The sequence below is a fragment of the Felis catus genome, chromosome A3 (genome assembly GCF_018350175.1).
Source record: "Felis catus isolate Fca126 chromosome A3, F.catus_Fca126_mat1.0, whole genome shotgun sequence".
Lineage (NCBI taxonomy): Eukaryota > Metazoa > Chordata > Mammalia > Carnivora > Felidae > Felis > Felis catus.
In genome coordinates this window covers 140,193,424-140,212,120 of record NC_058370.1, presented here as the reverse complement: position 1 = coordinate 140,212,120, position 18,697 = coordinate 140,193,424, and the positions used below count along the sequence as shown (strand labels likewise).

Below are 18,697 nucleotides of genomic sequence, written 5' to 3'. Positions count from 1 at the left end.
GAGAGAGAGAGAGAGACAGAGAGACAGAGAGCAAGCAGGGGAGGAGCAGAGAGAGGAAGAGACACAGAATCTGAAGCAGGCTCCAGGCTCCGAGCTGTCAGCACAGAGCCCGACGCGGGGCTCAGACTCACTGACTTCGAGATCATGATCTGAGCTGAAGTCGGCCGCCCAACCGACTGAGCCACCCAGGCGCCCCGAGATAATTATTTTTATACCGATAATACAGTTTAGAGAAATGAACGGTGTGGCTTTGGTTTAAGACAGCCAGATGAACATGGGTATTTATCTTCTTTTCTTTTTGGTTTCCCCTGAAGTGATAGTTGAAGAATACACTTAGGATAAACCTCCAACCGCAGAGAGCAGGCTGTTTGGTCAGACGCCCGGGAGACACAGGGGTGGGGCAGCAGCAAGGGGTGTGCCTGGGGAGGGCTGGCCACATGGGTGCCCCGGGGCCCTAGCAAGACACCAGCTGGTCCCAAGCAGAGCAGTCCTGGGGGCGGAGGACACAGAAGCAGGAAGCTGGGCAGGGACAGACTGGAGGTCTGAGCGGACAGACCTCCCTCCAGCCTGTCCTTCTTCGTGTGAGGAAAGGCCCGGCCAATCTTGCTGCATGTTGGGGAGCAGGAACGGCACATGTGGGCGTCAGCTCCTGCCTGAAGGCCCCTCATCTCGGCACTAAAGTCCCTGCTTCCTCCGAGGGCCCTGGACAGAGAGCTTCAGGCGAGCCGCTTCGTCCAGTGACCTGGGCCCCGTTAAGCCAGCCTGGCGCTGTGACTGATGCAGGAGGGTTACCTGGATCCGGAGAACGATTACAAGTGTAGCATTCCAGCCAGACAACGATGATGTACGTCAGGGGGTAACGAGCAAGGTGAATGGTGCAGTCGAAGTCTGAAGGCACCTGGAGGGACTGAGCCCCACTGCGGGGCCTGCTGGGGGCTGAGCCCCGCTGCTGGGCCTGCCGGGGGCTGAGCCCCGCTGCGGGGCCTGCCGGGGGCTGAGCCCCGCTGCTGGGCCTGCCGGGGGCTGAGCCCCAATGCGGGGCCTGCCAGGGACTGAGCCCCGCTGCGGGGCCTGCCGGGGACTGAGCCCCAACGCTGGGCCTGCCGGGGGCTGAGCCCCGCTGCGGGGCCTGCCAGGGACTGAGCCCCACTGCGGGGCCTGCCGGGGACTGAGCCCCAACGCTGGGCCTGCCAGGGGCTGAGCCCCGCTGCTGGGCCTGCCAGGGGCTAAGCCCCAGTGCGGGGCCTGCCAGGGACTGAGCCCCGCTGCGGGGCCTGCCGGGAACTGAGCCCCAATGTTGGGCCTGCCGGGGGCTGAGCCCTGCTGCTGGGCCTGCCGGGGACTGAGCCCCAATGCTGGGCCTGCCAGGGGCTGAGCCCCAATGCTGGGCCTGCCAGGGGCTGAGCCCCACTGCTGGGCCTGCCAGGGGCTGAGCCCCAATGCGGGGCCTGCCGGGGGCCAAGCCCCAATGCTGGGCCTGCCGGGGGCTGAGCCCCGCTGCTGGGCCTGCCGGGGGCTGAGCCCCAATGCGGGGCCTGCCGGGGGCTGAGCCCTGCTGGTGGGCCTGCCGGGGGCTGAGCCCCGCTGCCAGTTCCCCAGCCATGAACACTCACAGGTGTGTGCTACACACAAATGGCTGTGCTGAGCTAGAGACAGATGCTCCTTCATTCAGCAAACACTTATGTGGTGCCCTATTCTGGGGACTGGCGTGCTAATGAGAAGGAACGATGATAAACAGGTAAATACAAAATGTGTCAGACGGTGAAATGCCGTGAGCACAGAAACGGAGGGTTGTGTGCAATTTGACATGGGGTCACAGGGTCTCCGTCACAGCTCGAGTCACGTGTGTGATGATTTTCTGTGCTTGCAGACATGAAGATCCGGTCCTGGAGCCTTAATGACATCTTCTTGCTGCCTTAAGGAGCCAGTAGCAGGACTGAAACTTCCTTCTGTGAGTCTTAACAAGAGATGTATCACTTGGGAGCGACACGGTGAGTTAGTCCAGGAAGATGTCACAGGGACTGGAGGGTGACACAGTCCACGCTCCGGCTCTGTCGCCCCCGGGGTCAGAAAGTGAGCTGGCGAGCGCTCGTAGGGGGTCAGCGCACGGGTGCCACAGGTCTCCCGCGTCCTCACTGCCAGCTCTGCCCCTTTTCTGACCCGGGGACAACACAGATCTTTTGTGCTTGTAGAACATCTGGAATTTAATTCACATGGAGAAGACACACATTTAGGCCACATTCAGTTTAGGGGCTTGTTGGACAGTCAGCTGCTGAGCCTCAGCTCCTCGTGGAGAATTTGACTGAAAGTAGCGTTTAGTGCAGTTCAAAACTGCCTGATGCCCCTCCACTTAAATGAGTCCAGAGAAAACAGAAAAAGCACAAAGTACAGCTGAGGCCCAGGGTCAGGAGGAGAAAGGCAATGGTTTTTGTTCCTCTGGGCAGGGCTGTGGGTGAGCCCCTCCCTCCTCTGTGACCAGGTCCCAGTGACGCCTCCCTTGTCTGTGACCAGGTCCCGGTGACCCCTCTCTCCTCTGTGACCAGGTCCCGGTGACCCCTCCCTCCTCTGTGACCAGGTCCCGGTGACCCCTCCCTCCTCTGTGACCAGGTCCCGGTGACCCCTCTCTCCTCTGTGACCAGGTCCCGGTGACCCCTCCCTCCTCTGTGACCAGGTCCCGGTGACCCCTCCCTCCTCTGTGACCAGGTCCCGGTGACCCCTCCCTCCTCTGTGACCAGGTCCCGGTGACCCCTCTCTCCTCTGTGACCAGGTCCCGGTGACCCCTCCCTCCTCTGTGACCAGGTCCCGGTGACCACCTCCCTCCTCTGTGACCAGGTCCCGGTGACCCCTCCCTCCTCTGTGACCAGGTCCCGGTGACCCCTCTCTCCTCTGTGACCAGGTCCCGGTGACCCCTCTCTCCTCTGTGACCAGGTCCCGGTGACCCCTCTCTCCTCTGTGACCAGGTCCCGGTGACCCCTCCCTCCTCTGTGACCAGGTCCCGGTGACCCCTCCCTCCTCTGTGACCAGGTCCCGGTGACCCCTCCCTCCTCTGTGACCAGGTCCCGGTGACCCCTCCCTCCTCTGTGACCAGGTCCCGGTGACCCCTCTCTCCTCTGTGACCAGGTCCCGGTGACCCCTCCCTCCTCTGTGACCAGGTCCCGGTGACCCCTCCCTCCTCTGTGACCAGGTCCCGGTGACCACCTCCCTCCTCTGTGACCAGGTCTGGGTGAGCCAGCCCTCAGGCAGGGGCTGCAGCCAGGCTGGAACCTGCTTCTCCCTCAGAACCTCTTCTCGCCCTGAAGGGTATCCAGAGGCGGGTTCGCTGCGTGGCCAGGGAAGTACGTACTCCCAGCTTTCCCGCGAGTGTCCGTCCCTCACCCTGAAAAACACTAGTCTGCCTGCAGCCTGGCAGCCCACCCGGGGGGGGGGTCCCCACTCTCCTCTTCCCACCACCCGGCCCCTTCCTTCCCCCGCAGAGGCCTCTCTGACGCCGAGCCTGCTGCTTCCCCAGGATGGCTACCTGAATCTCGCACAGATGTCACTTTGGTTTCCATTTACAGCTTTTATTCCTAAGTGCATTTGTTTAGCATTTACTTGAGTTTTCCCCTTGTGCTTTATGAAAAGGATGTTTTTGAATTTAGGGGAGGAGAAAGAAGGACAAATAACTATTTTTCGCACATAAAAGTGAGGTCATCCAATGCGAATCTCATTGTCAGTTTCTGCCGCAAGTAGCTCGTGCGGCCGCAGTCAACGCATGGCAGAAAATGGCCCCTTCCTGCTGTTCAATTTAGTGAGCAGGTACAAGGTATGCTTCCCTAGGCCAGTAATCTCTGAAGAGCAGAGTGACCCTTTGGGGTGTGCAGGGAGCAGGTCCAAAACATCAGAGCACCTCTTTGTTCGTATTTCCGGCCCCTCAGGTTTCACCCCAGGTGCGCACGTGTGTTACAAAGGACGCCGTGTTCGATTCAGCTTGCACACGCAAGTGCCCACAGCTTGGGGTTGCCTGGTGAAGACCTCTGATGAGGCATGCACTCGGAAAAGCCTTCCGGTTACTCTTTCTAGACTGTGCACGTCAAGAGCAAGAATGTATCTGTTTTGTTTTCTGTAGGCTGGATACTGGAGCGTAAGAGACACGCCATAACTATTTCTGAATGATTGGATCAATGTCTGCACCAACGTAGACATTTTTAGACTTTTAATTCTTTTCAAATCAAAACCACTTGCATAGGTGATATTGAAAGTGCTACCCCAACATAAGAAGCTATTTAAATAGCATCATAATGGTTATCACAGAAAGGTTATCCAACTGGCCTAATTAATCAAATTAGCAGTTAGTATGCCAAGAGGAGGGTTCTCTCTGTTTGGGACTACCAGAAAGTGCTTACTCAAAAGATACTATATGCCCCGATTTTTGTATTTGTCACTGTACCCTGCACCGATACTGAATGAATACTGAGGGTCTAAATGATGGCTTATGCTTTGCATATTATCTAATAGACTTCAAACGGGCTTCTGACTCCTCACTGAACAGATATTCACACAGTGGGAGTGGTCAGTGTTCAAGGAGTATGTCCCTTCACCAGCCACCCTCATCTGAGAGCATAGTAGGAAACTTAGATTCAGATTGGCTGAGGAAACTGGATGTCCCTAAACCACCCGTCTCTGGTCTGAAACACCGAAAAGCGCAGTGAGCAATGAGAGTGTGGAGCTGTGCACATCATGTCAGTGGGAAGGAGCCTGGGTGTGAAGGGGGACGAGGTCCACGTCTTCCGAGCTGGCCCGTCTCAGGTTCGGGTCACAGCCCCTGCAGAGGTCGTCACACTCAAGCCCGGTGTGGGTCCCTGGGCCACTAATTAGCTTCTGACCCTGCTGAGCAGCTAACCCTCTTGGGCCTCTACTGTGGAATAAGAAAGTGAAATTAGAAGTCCTCTTAGGACCCATTCATCTCCATGCAAATTTAGCTGTGTCGTCGGATGACTCATCACTCACTCAAGCAAATGGCATTTTTCACTTTTTAACTAAATAACCTTCTGTTCTAGTCAGACCTGTCAACCCACACACGACGGGAGGCTTTAGTGTAACTGACTTGCATACTGGGACTGACAAAACCAGAGTGGTGACCGTCAGCCCCGAGGTGGGAAGCTCCTGCTGCTAGAAGGCCCTGGAGGGCCCTCTGGGCGTGAGATCTGGACTCTTGCCTGTCCCATGGGGCCACCAAGGCCTGCGTGTGCAAGCAAGAGGGTGGGAATGGCCTGGGCAGGGGGGCGGCTGGGGCTGCAGAAGAGAGCCCTCCTCTTGGGTGCAGGCAGCTTCTAGAAGCACCTCTGCGTGGCCTCCATCACGTGGTTCAGGTTAGGAACTGCTGTGAAATGTCTACTGAGTCAGAGCCCACGGCAAATTGCACCAGACTGGTGCCTGACCCCATCCATGTCAGGGCAAGGGGACGCATCTCTGTCATTTTGACAAAACGTTTTCTCATCTTTGTAAAAAAGAAATTTCTTTTTGGCTTTTTATCCTCTAAGATTCAAGTTTCCTGCTGCCTTGCAACTTATCCGCTTGTTTTGGAAGAGATAAACCCTCACGTTGGAATCTAAGTCATGGCTGCAATAGTGATAATCCGAGGAGAAAAAGACTAAGGAACCTAATTTTTACATTGTTTTCAGGAAAGGACAGCAAACAGATGCCTGTGGAATCTGCTGTCCGCCAGGAAGAGAGGCCTGTTTCAAGGAGCAGGTCTAACAAAATACGAGCCTCTCCTGCCTCTCTGAGGAAGACCCACCCGGTGGCAGGTGGTGTTGGGCACAGGCTGCCGTGTAAATCAGAGACAAGGCGTGTGGCCGATAGGAAGGGTCGGGTGGCCCTGCGCCTGGCACCCTCAGATGTCCTTGTTTAGCGAACGCTGATTAGACGAGCCGTGTGTCACGCGAGCCTCCTGCCCTCACCTGTGGAACGTGATCACGGGCACGACCCGGGGACGTGGCACAGCTAGAGCGGTTTCTCTCGCCGGCAACAAAATGTGAGGATACAGTCCTTAGCCACCAGATTCAAAATTCAAAAAGAAATTTGAGCTTTTCATCGAGAAAGATATTGTTAGCCTCCATTCGTCTTGCTTGCTGGTTTTCTTTCCTCCTCTGGCACCAAATAAAGGCAAAATTGTACCATCAGTTCTGCCAGCAGGGCCACTGGCCACTTCCTTGGCATCTGGCCGAATTACTTACGCATCACTGCTGCTAGAATTTTTCATCTTCCCCACGGTGGCTTAGGAAGTGACAGAAAAAGCACTAGGATATAAACAGCCAGCACTGTGTTTGCAGGGAGGTTGGAGAAAGGCCAGCCTCGCCCTGGGCCCTGACACAGCATCACTTGACTTGACCCAGCATAATCCAGGCTGTTCATGGACACGTGCAATCAATGCAGAACGTGCTGGTTATGAGAGCGTGATTAAAGTCTGGGTTTTGCTTTAGGTCCGACTTGGGCTGCTCTCCAGGGGCACCGAGCATCTCACCAAAGGCAGGCGAGGCTGCTCACTCCGTCTTGCACAGAAATTCTCCATGTCTCAGTGAAGGAGAAATCTCCGAGTAAGACAGTGTTTAAATTTTTAATAAGTAGAATCCAGGTGGGAGATCCAACCCCCACTGCTCCGGCCTGGACACTGCACTGCGGGTGCTGCTGCTGCTGGATTCAAGGGTCCGTGAGCCAACCAGCTGGGAAGACGTGCGGCACGGCAGTGGGGCTGCTCTGGGGACGGAGGGTTGGCGCCGTGGGTGGGTGCTGGGGGTTCTTGCCACAGCATGCAGTATCTTGTGAATTCCATGCCACGGACAGTTTAAAAAAGTTTGATTCATTTTTTTCTAATAAAAGAAAGAAAAAGGAGTTTATACGCTCTTGAGACTAGCATTCCCAAAGTTTTCTGTAAACTTGGGGGACTCTCTTTTCCCGTTTGCAGCACATATAAAAGAAAGAAACAGAGGCAGAAAATGATTGTCTCAGTTTCCTGTTTCTCTGCTCAGAAGTCATTTGTCCTGTGGGCCTGGGGGTAATACATATCTGTTCCCAGGACAAGCAGACATCTTTGGACTTCAGTCAGCAACCTGGACGACCACGCCCTCCCATCCTCCTTTGTTCATCCCGGCTGTTTCTCCAGGTGGGGCTTCACACTGAGATGCGTGCTCTGGCCATCAAGAGCCGTACTTAGTCTACCTGCGGGCCCAAAGTGGATACCATCTTCCTGTTGATAGGTTCCAACTAAAGGATGCTGATCACTTGTTATGGGAGACTCATAGGACGTAGATGAGACCCAGCCACTGGAGACAGTTAAACACGTGGCTCCTTCAAAGCCACGTCATTCTATTGAAGTGTCAGTCAGAAGCCCCACACGTTGCTGAGAGAGGCCAGAGCAGGACCGAAAGCAGAGCAGGTCGTCTGGAAGACAAGCCTCTGAACCGCTTCCGCACACTATGGAGACACCACAGGGAGAACCCTGAGGGCACACAGCAGCTCTGAGCCCCTGTAGATGCGATCCAACCTCACTGCACTTGTGCTTGGCTGGTGCTGGGCACAGGACCCCCGGAGAAGCAGATGAATTCACCCCACGGGCACAGTGGCTGGAGCCCACAGCCCTGTGTGCACCCGGAGCCACCTGTCGCCGAAGCTTTAAGTGAGGAATATCATAAATTGTATAATGTACACTTTCCGTAGAACATTTTCTTATATTTATATACAAATTTAAACTCATAAAGTAAAAGGTGTTTTATAGAAAATTCATTTAAGTAATACATGCAAATACTTGTATCATTCCCAAAGGAAATTGTGCTCTCGTTCACGTGCAGATGTCAGACATTCTGTTTGGCTGCAGTACGATGTGGTCTGTCCGTGATCATACAGACATGTGTCACAGACTCTTAGGTTCACTGCTAACAGACAACATGGGCAGGTCTCTTGTCCTCTGCATTTGTGGGTTGGAAATGTGTACACACGTCCCAACCCCAGGTAGGTCGTGAGAAAAGGTTGGCTGAAATGTGTGGGGTCAATCTCTCAATACTCATTTCTCAGGGGTTTATGTTCCCAGATCCAAGATGGCCATGAGCATAACTGCACGTTCACCTAGGACAGAGGAGGGAGCAAGGCTGGGGCGGTGGGGTGCTGGCTTTCGGGTCAGCATCCCAGGGTGTTCTGGGCCATAGCCTGGCTGTGTGACCTTGAGCAAGTTTTAAGTTCCCAGTTTCCTCCTCTATAAAGTAGGAGCAACATCCCTATCACATAGGGTTATTGTGAGTGGTAGCCCACGAATGAAAAATGATGAACACGGTCTCTGATGTAAGGATGGTTAATGCTAATTTATCCTCTTTTTCAACATAACTCATAAGATGGTGTTTCTCAGGAAGACTGAAAATTGTTTCAAAAAACAAAAAATATATTAAGAATCTAAAATAGTATTATTTTTTACATATTAAGATAGATTTACTTTAGGGGCACCTGGGTGACTGAGTCAGTTAAGCATCCGATTTTGGCTGAGGTCATGATCTCACGGTTTGTGGGCTCGAGCCCCACGTCAGGCTCTGTGCTGATAGCTCAGGGACTGGAGCCTGCTTCAGATTCTGTGTCTCCCCCTATCTCTGCCCCTCCCCGGTCATGCTCTGCCTCTCAAAAATAAATAAACGTTAAGAAAATAGATTTATTTGGATCTGAAACAACAAGATTAGAACACATTCTGCCCCTTTAAAAAGGGGAAGTGCTTCTGTCACACCCGTGTCCCCTGCAGGAGAGGCCGGGCAACTGTGGGTGAGGCACCTGGCAGGTTGAGAGCTGGCTGTTATCAGCACCATCTAAGAAGGCTGACAGGTCCAGACAGCACTGTGGCTGATCCAGAATACTCTGGGTCCTGACCCTCAGCATGGGAAAGAAGAGGAGCTTAGCATGTGATGTTTGATTTTCAGATCCCAAGAAGCAAAGAAGAAAGAGTAACGTGTTGCTACTTTGGGATATTGGGGAAAACCGATGAGAATCCCAGTGTGGAGGGAATTACTGTAAGGTGCCTCTTTTGAAGGGGACTGGGAGCCCTAGGAAGCTGTGTCTCTAGCTGTGGGACATGAAGAGTGACGGCATTTGGCTCACGTCCCGTGGGCCAAGCCTGGGGAGTGCCAGCACCCATCGCTCGTACCTGCCCCTCACCAGGCACTTCCACTGGACCCCAGGAATGTGCTCAGAGGTCCTCGAATGGGATACTTGTGGGTCTCCCTGTGCTTCATCGCTGGCCACCGTGGACCTTTGTTTTTTCAAATCACAGCACCAGCGGCCTCATAGGTTGGTTCCATGAGTTTCAGCCAGAATTCTCAGGTTCTAATGGTCAGCACTTCATGGGAAGGACCTATGAGGCCGCTTTTCGATTGGGTGACAGTGACAGGGAAGCCATCTCATAGGTCTTTCAGTTATGAAGCTGCATGAGATGTTTGTCATGAAAGGGTGACCAGACCTCTGTCTTACCATGGGGTGCCACACTCTGGCTCCTCTCACGCTCTTCCTGTGTCCAAGGCTGGGGAGAAGCAATTACATTTCAGAAGAGAAGCCTTTAGAGCCCTAAGGGAACCATAAAACCTCCAGTCTAGTCATTTAGAACCAGCGGCTTTGGGGTCCCAGGGATACTCAGAGTTTTTGGCGGGGGTAAGAGTTCATGGCGGCTCCACTGCTGACACAGTGTGCCACTTCTAGTCTTGAACCAGGACTGCGATGCCAGTATGAAGAAGCCATCTAACTTGAGAAATCTGTGGTGATTCGTGTGAAGGATGAAGTATTTTTGTTTCTATCCTCTGCACTTCCTGGAGTCCACATTTGTCTAATATGCCAACTGTCATTCCCTAAATCTTAAAAAGAAATGGAGGAAGAAAAAGGTGTTCAGAAAAGGGTGAACCACATGAGTGAGGGAGTGGAAAATGGCATCAAGGAATGTGACAGTCCGGCTCAGAAGACAGTACGCCATTGGGAATCTCTTTTGCTTTAAATTAAGCTTTCATTTTCTTTGTGCTGTTGGTTGTTGACTAACCATGAGTTCTCACACTCTTTATAAGTTTTGCAGCTCGGTCTTTTGCTCCTAGCACTAGACTCTAAAAATGGTGTTAACTGACCCTACTTGTCTAAGGGAAATTGTGACTACCTTCCGTCCTTATGTGCGTGTCTCCAGACATTCCAGAGTTACATAAGTAATTAGCAACTTCAGAACAGACTCAATGAAGGTAAATATGAAAAACAATCTCTGGTTACTAATTCTGGCTTAGGTCCTAGAGTTCGGTGGTTGTGCCCAATAGCTATCACGAGTAGATGGATGGAGTGCAAGCTCTTCCCAGAGCCAAGCCACCTCTGTCTTGCAACATGCAACTCAATGTTTCCAGATGTTCTGAGTTTCACGGTTTGTGGATTCAGGGCCTAGAAGCCAGAAATCTTATTTTCCACACCCTTGGGATGCCTCCTGCTGAAACTGGAACTCAGAGTCTCTAATTGTGACAGGTCCAAGACAACAATTCTATGACTCAGGTGAGGAGTGATGATGGCATGTGTTCTCCATCTTGGCCATGTCTACCCTGATGTTCTTTTAGAAGGTCCTGTGAACACAGTGTTGAACTGTTAAGTTTTGAACTCTCATGACTCAAAAGAAAAACCATATCTGTTTATTTTTATTCAATTTTGCAAGTTTTATAAAGAGTTCCCATAAATAAAACTTTGTGTTTTGAGAATGTGAGGGCATGAAAACAGATACAGTTTAGCCAAAAGCAGTACCTAATATTCTAGTCTCCTGGGTTGTTTATTAGGGACCCTGAATTTTACACTAGAAAATAATTTAGGGTTCCAAAAGGTTACTACATTGACTTTTTATTTCTTTTTTATTTACACATGAAGTATTAAAAATATTTATGTGCAAAATCTTCTTGTTCCATGCAGTAATAAGTAAGGCCATGGGGACTCCTACAGGTATTGGTAACATGACCACAGTTTGGTGCCCTCTGCACAGACGGTGGCAAAGTCGGGATTCATATTGTGACTCAGCTGTATGATGAAGTGAGCTTCAGGGTTACATCAATGATACATATTGATGATGGTGTGTCCATGAGATATATACAAAAACTTATTACATTTAAGATATTGGTGGATTGATGACCAACAATGTTTTTGACCAGTCTCACTCTTTCCCTGGTATACTTTTATTCTCTGCGAAAGCAACTTTAAGACACCCATATATAAATACACAGGTATTTCTATATATTTTGATTTTTAGCACTATTAATTTTTCACAGGGACATTATAACCTCTACTTATATACTGATTCAATAATAGCATTCAAAAATAAGCATAGGTGATATTTTTGTGTGCTTAGAGAAGGTACTATAACTGATGGATTATTGGAAATCTTTATTTTTGCAAGAAGGCGGAAAAGTCAACAATGGGTAAATATATGTAAAAATAGGCTCCTAATGATTAAAATGAAAGTTTAGGTGGGTGATTTGGGATGACATGAGAAAACATGTCATTGCTTGAAGGTGAGCAGAGATCTTAGAAGTTGAACACACTTAAATGAAATCATTCAGTGAATAAAATTTAGCAGAAGTTTTTTGTTTGCTTGTTTGTTTTGTTTTCTTTTGTTTTGTCAGACTGGTCTTAACAGATTTTCTATAGATATATAACATGTGAGAAGTGCCATTCAGAGAGACAGTTGGACTAAGGTGGAGATGGGACAATGAGAGGAAGGTGTAGTTAGAGCAACCAACTAAGTAAACAGTGGTCAGTGAGATAATATATCAGTTAGTATGGGCTGTGTAACAAAAATCCTCAAAACTTAGTAGTTAAAAAATAGCCATTTTGTTTAGTTCACAATTCTGTGGGTTAGCTGGTTGGTTCTTCTGATATGAGGTAGTCCAGCTGGTCTCTGATGGGCTGTCATTCATCTGTGGATGGATGACAGGTCTGCTGGGGACCAAGGGCTAGCTGATGATAAGCTGAAGTTCTTTGGCTTTTTTTTACGTAGTTTTTCATTTATCAGGATAGTTTAGCCTCATTAGCATGACAGATTTAGGGTTCTAAGATGTGAATCAAACCATATCAGTAGTTATGTTAAATGTAAATGGGCCAAATATTCCAATTCAAATGCAAAGATTGTCTAAATAGACCGAACAGAAAATAAGACGTACTATATAGGCTGCTTGAGAGAGATTTTAAATATATTAAAAACAGATGGAAAGTAAAATTATGGAAAAAGATATACCATGCAACGAGTATAGGAAAACTGATGTGGCCACCTTAGTACCAGACAATGTAGACTTAAAGATAATGATTGTTACCAGAGATAAAGAGAAACATTTTACAATAATAAAATGGTCAGTTTTTCAGGAAGACATAATAATCATTATGTGAATATATTTAAATATAGGTCCTCAAAATGTATGAAAAGAAAACTGACAGAATGAAAGGGAGAAATAGACAAAATCTAAAGTTACCATTGGTGATTTTTAACACTTCTTTCTTTCTTTTTTTTTTTTAAATTTTTTATTGTGTATTTATTTTTGAGAAAGAGACAGACAGGGCATGAGCAGGACAGGGGCAGAGAGAAGAGGAGACACAGAATCTGAAACAGGTTCCAGGCTCCAAGCTGTCAGCACAGAGCCTGACGTGGGGTTTAACTCATGAATTGTGAGATCATGACCTGAGCCAAAGTTGAACGCTTATGAGCCACCCAGATGCCCCTACACTTCTTTCTTAGTAACTGATAGAACAACTAGAAAAAAGTACAGTGGGGATATGGAAAATTGAACAATGCTATCAACTAACACAACTCAATTTACTTTTAATTTTTTTAATGTTTATTTATTTTTTAGAGAGAGACAGAGTGTGAACAGGGGAGGGGCGGAGAGAGGGAGACACAGAATCCGAAACAGGCTTCAGGCTCTGAGCTATCAGCCCAGAGCCCAACGCAGGGCTCGAACTCACAAGCCATGAGATCATGACCTGAGCCGAAGTTGGACGCTTAACCGACTGAGCCACCCAGGCGCCCCTCAATTTACTTTTATAGAACATCCCACACAACAACTAGGAAGTAGACGTACTGTTCAAGTGCAGCTGAAACATTCCCAATATAGACCGTATGTGAGGTCATAAAATAAGTCTCAGTATCTTTTGAAAGCCTGAAACCTTATAGTTTCTGTTATCTGATCAAAAGAGAATCAAATGAAAAATCAACTACAAGAAAATTTAGAAAAGCCTGCAAATACTTAAAAATTAAACAACACACCTTAAATAACTCATTGGTGAGAGGTAAAACACTAAGAGAATTAGAAAACATTTAACTTTATGAAAATAACTACAATAATAGCAGCATTTACAGGGGAATTTAATGATGCTTCTAATGATGATATTAGAAAAGGACAGTAATTTAAACTTTCCCTGCATTTCCACATAAGAAACTAGATAAAGAGAAGTAAACTAAAACCAAATAAATAGGATGAAAGAAATTAGTAAAGAACTGAAATAAGTAGAGAAGGACAAGCCATGAAGACAAAATACTGTAAGTTGGTTCTTTGTGAAGACTAGTAAATGGATAAATCTATAGTGAGACCAATCAAGAAAAAAATAACAGAAAATATCAAAAATGGAAGAGAGAATGTCACTGCAAGTTTTACATAATTTAGACAGTTTATGAGGGAGTGTTATAAACAAACTTATTCCAATAAAATTGGTAACTTAAGTGAAATGGACAGTCTTTGGCAGACACCTTACCAAATTGACATAAAATAAATAGAAAATTTAAATAGCCGTATGTCTAATTTAAAATTTGAACTTTTGTACTGAAGACTATTAAAAAACCTTACCAAAAAGATAACTTTGAGCCAAATGGTGAATTCTAGAATGATGGAAGAAATAGTAGAAACTAACTTAAACTCCACAACAATAAGATATGAATAAATACTTTCATATTTTTTTCCACTGATTTTATTCACACAGCCCATACAGCCCTGATATCAAAACATGGTAAAGTAAAAGGATAATATAACATTGCCAAGTAGGATATATTCCAGAAATCCAAAGGTTGATTTAACACTTGAAAAATCCATCAATAGGATCTGGCCATCAACTGAGGAATGGATAAAGAAATTGCGATTTATATACACAATGGAATACTACGTGGCAATGAGAAAGAATGAAATATGGCTTTCTGTAGCAACGTGGATGGAACTGGAGAGTGTGATGCTAAGTGAAATAAGCCATACAGAGAAAGACAGATACCATATGTTTTCACTCTTATGTGGATCCTGAGAAACTTAACAGAAGACCATGGGGGAGGGGAAGGAAAAAAAAAAAAAAGGTTAGAGAGGGAGGGAGCCAAAACATAAGGGACTCTTAAAAACTGAGAACAAACTGAGGGTTGATGGGGGGTGGGAGGGAGGGGAGGGTGGATGATGGGCACTGAGGAGGGCACCTGTTGGGATGAGCACTGGGTGTTGTATGGAAACTGATTTGACAATAAATTTCATATTAAAAAAATAAAAAATAAATAAAAGAAAATTAAAAAAAGAAAAAGAAAAATCCATCAATATGAACCAATATATTAGCAAAATAAAAAAGAAATATTATATGATTTCAATAAATGCAGAAAAATATTTGACAAAATTAAACACTTATTTGTGATAAAAATACAAATACAAACAACAAATAAATACAAACAACAAAAAAATAAAAAGCAACTTCTTCACTCTGACAAAGAGCATCTATGAAAAACCTACAACTCACTTAATGGTAAAATATTGAAGGCTATTTCTCTAAAATCAGGAAGAAAAAGACAAGGATGTTCTTTCTGACCACTTAAATTTAACCTTGCATCAGAGCAACTAGCCGGTGCAATCAAAGAAAAAGAAATAAACAGGCATACAAATTGGAAAAGAAGAAATAAAACGGGCTCTATTTACACATGGCACAATTGTTTACGTAAAAAATTCTAAGGGATATACAAAATAACTACTAGAGATAATAAATGAATTTAGCAAGGCCATAAAATACAAAATAAATATAAAAATTAATTATATTTCTACATACTAGCATCAAGTAAGTGAAAAATGAAATGCAAATTTATAATAGAATTAAGAAATATAAAATATTCAGAAGCATATTTTATCAGAGTGGAAAAGAATTGTACAGTGAAATTAAAGATACTTAAGTAAATGGAGAGAAATACTATTATCATTAATTTAGAGACTCATTTTGTTAAGAGTTGAAATATCCACAAATTATTATTTAGATTCAACACACTCCAACTGAAATACCAACAGGCTGTTTTTATAAAAATTTACAAGTCTAAAATTTATATGGAAATGCAAAGGACCTTGAGTTGCCCAAATACTTTTGGTTAGGAAGAATAAAGAAAAGGAACCATCCTACCTAATTCCAAGACTTACTAAAAATCCACAGTAATAAAGACAGTGTGGTATAGACAACTGCATCAAGGCAACAGGTAGATAGCTCGGAAACAGACACCAAGTAGATGATAAATTGCTTTCAACAAATTTCTAAAGAAACTAAATGGAGAAAGGGTGTTTTTTGAATGATGTTGGAACAACAGGAGAAAAAAATGGAAATAACCCACCACTTCTATCCCCACCTCTCACTACACGTATAGATAAATTATGATTCACATTCCAGATACAAGCCAAAACTATAAAGTTCTTAGAAGAGAGCATAGGAGAATATTCTGCAACCTTTCAGAAGGCAAAGATTTCTTAAAGAGAAAAAAAGAAACACTAACCCATAAAGAAAAAGTTGGAAAATCAATCTGCATCAAAATTTGAAAATCTTTCTTTAAAATATATTATTAAGAAAATACAAAGGTAAAGCATAGACTGGGAGAAGATATTCATAATACATATATCCAACAAAGGACTCATAAACAGAATATACAAACTGCTCACATGAATGAGTAAAAAATAGATAACTAAATAAAAATGATTCAATGACTTAGGCAGATGTTCTACTAAAGAAGATATACATGTGTGCAATAGAAACATACAAAGGTGCTTAACAGTGTTAGATATCAGGGAATATAAATTAGTATCTCAATGTGATACTGCAATTTGCTGAAGTTAAAAATTTAAACGCACCAAATGTGGAAGTGGTTGGGGAGCAACGTGAACTTTCATACGTTGCCAAGGGAGCGAGAAATGGCTCAATCACTTTGGAAAACTTTTGGCAGGTTCTTATACGGTAAAAATATACTTATACTATATGACTCAGTGGTACCACTGTAGTACTTACTGAAGACGTATGAAAAAAGTGTGTCCACAAAAAGACTTGCTCAAGAATGTCTATAGTAACTTCTCGCATAACCCCAAAGGTTGTAAGAAATCCAAATACCCACCAGTAGGAAAATAGATTGAAAACCTATGATGTAATCACACTATAGATAGTGCTCAACGATGAAAAGGAATGAACCAGTGATTCCCACAGCAGCATAGATAAGTCCTAGAAACTGTGTTGGCTGGAGGACACATGTCCAGGACAGCCGAGTAGGAATGGGCAATCGTGTTGATAGAAACCAGAACCATGGTTGCCTGGGTAGGTCGGTATCCATCTCTGGTAGGAATTATACAGCTTTCTGGGTGATGGAAATGTTTTTATATCTCGACGTGTGTGGCAGGCTGAAAGGCAGCCTCCACAGATATCCAAGTCCCAATCCCTGGGCCTGTGGATGTCATTTTATACGGAAGGCTTTGCAGATGTGATCCTTCTGGATCGGTGTGCCCTACAAGAGGTGTGCAGAGGGAGGTGTGAAGACAGAAGGCAAGTGGATGAGATCCTGTAAGAAGGGGAGAAAGGCAGTGGGAGGCAGGGCTGCGAGCTGCGGGCGTGGACAGCCTCCAGAACCTGGGAAAGGCAGGGAAGCAGACTCTGCCCCAGGGCTTTTGGAGGGAGCCAGGCCCTGTCAACACCTTGACTCTGGCCCAGTGAAGCCCATTTTGGACTTCTGGCTGCCAGTCTGTGAGAGGATAAATGTGCACGGCAGAATCAGGAAGCAAACCCACTAGCACGGTGGCGTGGGCTGTATGCATTTATCAAAACACCAAAATCATGCTTAGCAAAACTGGGGGAACAAGACAATGGTCAGTGGTTGCCAGGCGTCGAGAGGCAGCAAGAGGGTGAACAGGTGGAGCACGGAACATCCTCAGGGCAGTAAGGTACCCTGCGTGGTGCCATAGTGTCCGATCACAGCGCTCTGTATTTGTCCACACCCACAGAATGAACACCACCAAGTCTGAACCATGATGGAAGCTATAGACTCTGGGTGATGTCGATGTGTCGGTGTCGTTTCACCCTTGGTCACAAATGTACCGTCTGGTGGCGGTGCTGACCGTGAGAGAGGCTGTGATGGGGCCACGGGGTGAATGAGAACTTGGGCCTCATTCCTGTTTTGCTGTAACCCACACTGTTCTAAAGCATAACGTCCTTTAAAAATGTACCCTTATGATCCGTGAATTTGACTGTATGAAAATTTTACCTCAACTTAAAAAACCCTCAACAACAGCAACAGAAAGAAAAATAAATCTATTCCACACTTGGATACAAAAATATACACACACATGAAATGGGAGTTCACATTTGATATACTCTTCTGGAAGAGATTCAGATATGATATTTTGTGGGATTCTTATTCTTTTAAGTAGGGAATCCTCACCAGAACCTGTCAAATCTCATTTCTTCTAAGTCAATGCAGCAGAGTCAGTTTCCAGACTTCTCCACTCTGCTAGTTCTGATCCTGCTCTCCATTACCTGGGGAACCCCTGCCCCCAGGACCCTGGGAGGACATGTCAGTTCTGCCTCATCCCTTTTCCCACAGAGCCACCCCACTGCCCTCCTTCAGTCCACTGTGATCCACATCCACAGCCTCTTTCTTCAGCTGACTGAGAAGAAGCAGAGGGAGAATGAAAGCAGGCTCAAGGAAGGGAGATCGCACTCCTGGGGAAGAGACTTTAACTCCAGAGAAAGGGACACTGGGAGAGGACTGGGCTGCGTGCCCGGGACCGGGAAGTGCAAAGGGGACCAGATGCTCACAAGGAAAGTCCAGAGGAAGATGCCTCTTTCTGCTGTTAAATAGAGACTGAGCCATGTATCAGCGGTGAGGAAGCTTCAGGGAGCTGACTGGAGCAGCCCGAGTGCAGCCAGGGCTCCCCAGTGCAGGGGAGCACAGGGGTGTGCAGAGAAGGGCAGGGGCACACAGAGGAGGTCAGGGGCGCACAGAGGAGGGCAGGGGTGCACAGAGGAGGGCAGGGGAGCACAGAGGAGGGCAGGGGTGCACAGAGGAGGTCAACGGTGCACAGAGGGGGGTAGGGGTGCACAGAGAAGAGCAGGGGTGCACAGAGGAGGGCAGAGGTGCACAGAGGAGGGCAGGGTGCACAGAGGAGGGCAGAGTTGCACAGAGAAGAGCAGGGGTTAACAGAGGAGGGGTGCACAGAGGAGGGCAGGATGCACAGAGGAGGGCAGGGGTGCACAGAGAAGAGCAGGGGTGCACAGAGGAGGGCAGGGTGCACAGAGGAGGGCAGGGTGCACAGAGAAGAGCCAGGGTGCACAGAGGTACTCAGTGGTACCCAGAGAGAGGGCCAAGATGCACAGAGAGAAGGTGCCAGGGGACCTGCTGATGGGCAGGCAGTTCACAGGGCAAGAAAGGAAGATGAGC

At 47.0% G+C, this 18,697-nt stretch overlaps 1 long non-coding RNA gene across 1 annotated transcript; it reads left to right on the top strand.

Annotated features, from left to right (window-relative positions):
• Positions 1-3,182: 3,182 nt before the first annotated feature.
• Positions 3,183-7,685, top strand: LOC109498489. The gene is made up of 2 exons (XR_002155346.3): positions 3,183-3,335; positions 5,520-7,685. It is a non-coding gene; the product is annotated as an uncharacterized LOC109498489 (long non-coding RNA).
• Positions 7,686-18,697: the final 11,012 nt, after the last annotated feature.